This window comes from Nesoenas mayeri, assembly GCF_963082525.1.
Source record: "Nesoenas mayeri genome assembly, chromosome: 1".
Lineage (NCBI taxonomy): Eukaryota > Metazoa > Chordata > Aves > Columbiformes > Columbidae > Nesoenas > Nesoenas mayeri.
In genome coordinates, this window is record NC_137541.1 from 31,157,870 (window position 1) to 31,163,869 (window position 6,000).

Genomic DNA, 6,000 nt, shown 5'->3' on the forward strand with positions numbered 1-6,000 from the left:
GACAGGATTGCTGTACTAAGCCTCAACAAATGTGTAGCTGCTCTTGTGATCATGGACAAAAAGATCTCAAGTCCACTATGTCTGCAAACTTCACATCCACTGTGTGTTTTTGTGTTTACTGCCAGTGGAGCTAGGAACAGCATGAGAAAGCAATAAGAAATATTTTTGAAAGCCTCTGTTCCGTTCTGCATCGAAACTAGTAAAGACTGCTATAAAGATTGCAGAGCTGCAAAATGTCAGTGGAAAGCAGAGAAAGAGTACATCCTATAGCAAGTGAATGCAATGAGAGAGTGTGTCTGAGCTTTGTGGATTCACTGGTGAGCAGTGAGGGTTGAATAGGTCATGGAGCAGAGGACTTTAAGTGCACAAGACCAAATAATTCACGAGGTTTAGATACAGTTTGTAAACGTTAGGAGAAGTGAATGAATAAAAGCTGTCACTATTGGTACCAACAACTATCAGTTGTGGTACAACTGCAAGCAAAATATAGATAATGCAAATGTGCACTTGATTAAGGACATGTGAAAAAGCATTATGGTGATTTGTGAAGATACCCATTAAAGTATCCATCTGTTTGGGTTTTTCACTTCCTTTGGCTTGTAACAGGAAGCCTTCATTAATTTCCTTTATAAAGTATGTGTTCAACAAGAAATTAAAAGTAATTCACATTAAGAAAAATTAAAAGAAGCAATATATGTAGAATGAAGGTGTTTGAAAAAATCCTTCAATTATGGATGCTAATGTTTCTGTCCATTAAGCATCAAAAATTAATTTTCTGGAATGGATGTATTAAAATTACCTCTCATTACAAGCTGATGACTGCCAGATGCTAACAAACTATTCCTAAATGCTTATCATTAGGTATAATAATGACTAAGCTCACAAAACATTTTGTGCTTCTGTGCCTGTAAACCACAGCATAGAGAGCAGTGGCTTTATGCTCTTTTCTAAACGATAATGCATGATGTAAATAGTAGTTGCTCTCTACCAGACAATAAGAGGAAAAAAAACCTCACTTCAGCCCAGAGTATTCTAAGAGCTGCCATGGGTCCTTTCCACCACATTTTGCGGTCACTGTTCCACCTCCAGGTAGATTAATTTCTTGGCTAAGGCTACATCCACTGTTTGCTTAGCCAATGCCCACATGCTAGGTCAACTGTCGAAAAGATCAACCTTTGTAATGATTTGGCTGAAGAGGAAAAGAGTTATACCACACATTTTTGTGTTCTTCTCACCATATTACCCATAAAAAAAACTTCTACAGAAGGACTACACAAGACCTGATCCTGCCTGGAGGCATTTGTGGCAGGTGCTGACTATAATGACTGATAACACTCCTGGGAAGATTGCTTCTGGAGGATGCCTACAGCAGAGGTATAGACAAATTACTTTCCTCTTTAAAATATTTATTTTCTAAATATTATGTTATTTTTATGTATTTTCTTCTTTCTTTTGTTTGTTACAGCAGTGTCTCAAACTGTGCCCTTCCAGCACTTGCTGGGTAACTTTATAAGCCACAAAGGAGTTCCTCAGTTTTCTTTTTCGCAGCGCTGCACTCCTCAACAGTAGAGAGAGATAGGAGATAACCTGAACTAACTTCCCTCCAGTAATGTGTGTTACGGGAGCTCATTTGTCAGATCCCCATCTATTTAACATTGCACTGACCTCAGTAGAGCAGGCTTTCATTCAGGCTTGACTAAACCTAGCCAACAGCCAAGGGAGTTGTGATCCTGGCTGAAATCTCACTCAGCCTGACCTGCAGGGCTGGGGGAGGCCTTTGTCCTCCCAGGCAGAGCTGTGATTTGCTGTGTAATCCTTCTATGTCTCCCTGGCTACAGTTTTGTAGGAAGGAAGGGGCTATGTCTGCACAACAGGGAACAAGACAAGACTGAAGCATCAAGGTCCAATTGCTCTGGAGAAAAAACAGGATTGTTTTGGCATCTGTTCATACAGGTAGGGACGGACACAGCTTTCCTGGGAAAGGTCTGCATCCCCCATGCTGGGAACTCTTCTCGCAGGCAGCAGCTCCATGGGGCTGTGCCATCAAAAGAGCCACAAAGCGGAATCTACACTTTCAGCAGGAGGAGCAACAAGCACTATGCTCTGCCTTCTCCTTACTGAAGCTGCTACCCTCACAACTGCTGCACCAGAGACAGCTCTGCACATCCACAAGGACACTGATCTCAGGGAACAACTTCCACCAGCTCAAAATCTCCTTATCTGGGCAGTTCAGTTCCTTTCAGTTGTGCTCAGAGATCTTTGCTTTTCTCATGTATGATTTATGAGATTTAGCAGCTACACATTGTTATGGAAACCATTAAAGCACGTATGGAAAAATCTGATTTTCTGTACCATTTTGATTGGTTTACAATGTCTTAGATCAGCTGAATGTGATTTTAGCTGGAAGAATTTGTTAAACCACTGAATTAATTTCAATACTATTTTCTGTTTACTTCTATCCTGCCATGTAAAATTTATCTCGTTATTCTTTCTTTGGATGAAGTACAACTGGCTGAGCTTAGCATGTATGCTAAAGACCTGAACAACTTGACTGACTTGTTTAAATCCAATCCTCAAAGTCTAAAACTCCCAACAGTCTAAAAACATCACTCTTCCTCCAGAGAAATACAGGAAAGTGACAGCAAAATATGGAGGTATCTGCCCATGGATACACCCTTTGCACAGCCCACTGGGATTTACTCAGTGCTGCTCGGGTCCCATAGTCTCTCTGGGAAGATGGGCAGCAGGATCTGAGCAACAGCTCAGAGCAACAGCTCTGGCCACTGAATGCCAAGCTGCCCCATGTGCCACACTCATGCGGTAACTGTAAACAAGGGGAATATATGACTTTTCCTCTGCCCTAGTTAGTAAATGTCCCACAATCTGTCACAGGATTAAGTGTGGTTTAGTGGTTTTATTATTTTTTTTTTCTGTAATTGCCCTGGGGAGTTTCAGATCGCAGCTGTATCTCCGTGGGGGACTCAGGAGGGCACTGACCAGATCATTGCTGTTGCATGAGGACTTCAGTAGTGATGAACATCAGTCTTTCCTCTCAGAAATTCAGCAGCACCTGCAGGAAAGCAAAGGGAGGGCAACAGGTGCTCACAGTGAAAAAGAGACAGTGAGCAGAGAGACCCAGCTTTCAGGCACTGCTGGGCTGCCACGGAGAGACTGGTACTGCCCAGGTGTGGCTGCTCCCCTCCCATGGGGCACAGAAGGTGCGTTGCTCTGGCCCAGACTAAGAAAAGTGTCACCTTCCCTGTGTGATCCTTTCCCTCCTCCGTGTCCTTTCTCTATTTTCCCCCGTAGTGTAATTCCCTGGTACCTAATTGAATGTGCGGGATTGAATTAGTGGTCCAGACAAGTGATGGATGGGAAAAAAACTTCCCAGCTGAGAAAGGAGCTGCCAGGAGATGAAGTCCTTGTGAAAAGGCAGTGCTTTCCCCAGCCAGAAACACTTGCTTCTCTCTAGCTAGGCAGGCTTGTCCTCCGCACCTCCATTCGGGGTCGCCGGAGCTGAAAGCCATCTTTCCCAGCCATGACATGGTAGGGACCCAGGAATCTGAACTTGAATAAAGCCTTGAAGTGGCTCATTAGCTTGTGGAGTGACGTCAGAAACCTTCTATTTCTGCCTGCTGACAGAAATCAGACACCTACTGACTGAAGTAACAGCTGAGCAATGTTTTTTTGAAGATATCAGTGGCGCCTAACTGGTGGGATCAGGCACCTACATACCTTTGAGGTACTCGGCCAAGGAGATTAAGTGACTTGCCCACGGTCACACAGGAAATCTATGGCAGAGCCAAGAACAGAAACCAACTTTCAAATGACTTAACCACAAGATAATCATTCTTCCATGTATTAAATTATTAATTCTGATGCTTGTCAGGAAGCCTGAGGCACAGGATGGGTGCTTATTAATTGGAGCCAGACACATAAACATGCACATTGATTTATGTATTCATATATTTAAAACTGGATGAAAGAAATATCTAGTATCTCATTTTGGATCTTACTTCAGTTGCTCTCCTCCTGGTTTACATAGAGTTGAGGATGCACTGGAAAATGACCAGTTTTCTCCCATAAATGGAACATTTGCTTATGGGTCTATACACGTAGTAGGATTCATTAGAAGCTTGGAAGGTTGGTTTCACTGTGTATCATCCCAGTCCATCTTTCAGATTTAGACATTGTTGTCACACATTCCTGGCCAGGGCTTGTTTCTTCATTACGCCAATGTGGCAACAGTGTACTTTCGCTGTTGTGGGTTTAGTTCAATCTCTTGTAACATAATACCTGCAGTTCTTCCATTATTTTTTGTTGCCTTGAGAAACAAAAAAAGAAAATACCCATAAAAGATGGAGGACAGTGACAGTCCAAGGTTTAATCACTGAACTGGGATGCCTATGTTAGGAAATGAGCCTCCCTCTCCTCCTTAAAGAGTCAGTGGACGAGGGTAACTTCTCTGGGGGTGACTCAGAGAGGAGCCTCAGTTACAGGCTCTGACTGGCCCCTAGGGCAGACGCTCTGTCTGCAATGACTATCAAGGGAGGCAAGGCTGGCAAATGCAGGTATTTAGGCATTTAAATGTATGTGCTCTGAATACATTCCTCACATCCTGCACACCTCCTGCCTATGCTTGAGGTACAGTGGTGAGGACCATATAACTACTGGATTTTTATTAGGTGATGTACTCTGAGCCAGTACATAGATAGAAGAGGGATAAGCCAGCAAGATTAAACTCACCTGTAATGATGCTAATGTGAATAACCACAGGTACCTTCCAGTTCTGGTGACAAGAACAGGAGGATGGTCAAGACCTTTGCGATGTCTAACCAGAACCTTCCCCACCAACTCCCAGCAAGCGAACTGAATACAAGCCATACGAAGGGCAGGGGAAGGTGGTGGTAGCAGGGTCAGTGCTCAGTCAGGAAGTTTTATGGAAAGCAAATCCCAGGAGCGGTAGGACCAGAGCTGAATTCACAGCTTAGACTACAGTGAATGTAAAACTCCATCAGCAGCATTTAACTGTGTTATGTACACCCCATCTGCTCCAGCGATGTACCTAACCACACGGAGAACATTCTACCAGCCACCAGGACTTATATGTGGTCCCTACATCAGTCACTGATCTTAAAATACCCTGGGGCAAAATATTTGGGGGTTAGGTTATATTTTCATCAGACTATATTAATCAGATAAGTAGGTTTTGTAAGCCAGGTTGGTGACTTTTAACTTATGTAACATGGTAACCAGCTTCATAACTGGGTATTTCTTATCAGCGTTTTACAACAGTGCAGGAGCACTTCACTATGTGTAGCATATTTCACCCTGCAACAATTCAGTCATGTAAGAAATTCGTATTATTACTCCTCATAGATAAGGGCCTGAAAGACTTAAATGAAACTTAATAATAGCATGTGAGTTATTGCTAAAAGTTAGAGATTGTTCACTGTTCTTCTTCCCTATACAGAAGGCTAAGCTACGAAAAAATGCCTCCTATGTGCTCGTAGCATATAGTATCTCTTCCTTCTGCAGCTTGCCAACAAAATGAAACCACTTGGTAGTTAGGCATTTGGATTGTTTGAGTAACACTATGTGCTTTAGCATAGCAAACATAAGCGTGATATACTGAAGAACTGAGTAATGTGTAAACACAGTGACAAGTAACATCAAATAGTGACTGAGAAAAATGCTTTGAATCAGCTTTCCCATTCAAAGTCACTGTAATCTTGCCTTTTCTGTGTCTGTCTCTCTTACTGGAGTTTGTATTATATACAGTCACAATCAAAGAATAATGCTGTTGGTCTCAGTGGCATTTACTGTGTGCTTGGCCATTCTGAAATCTGGGCTATTTATGTAGTAGCATAGCTTTTGATTTCTCTCATAGATGTATCTTCATCTGGCTGTTCTTGACACTAGTGGGTGTTTTCAGACGCCAAATCTGCTTATAGATACCTAATCTTAATTTTGGGTATCTGATCAGACACATTTGGGTGC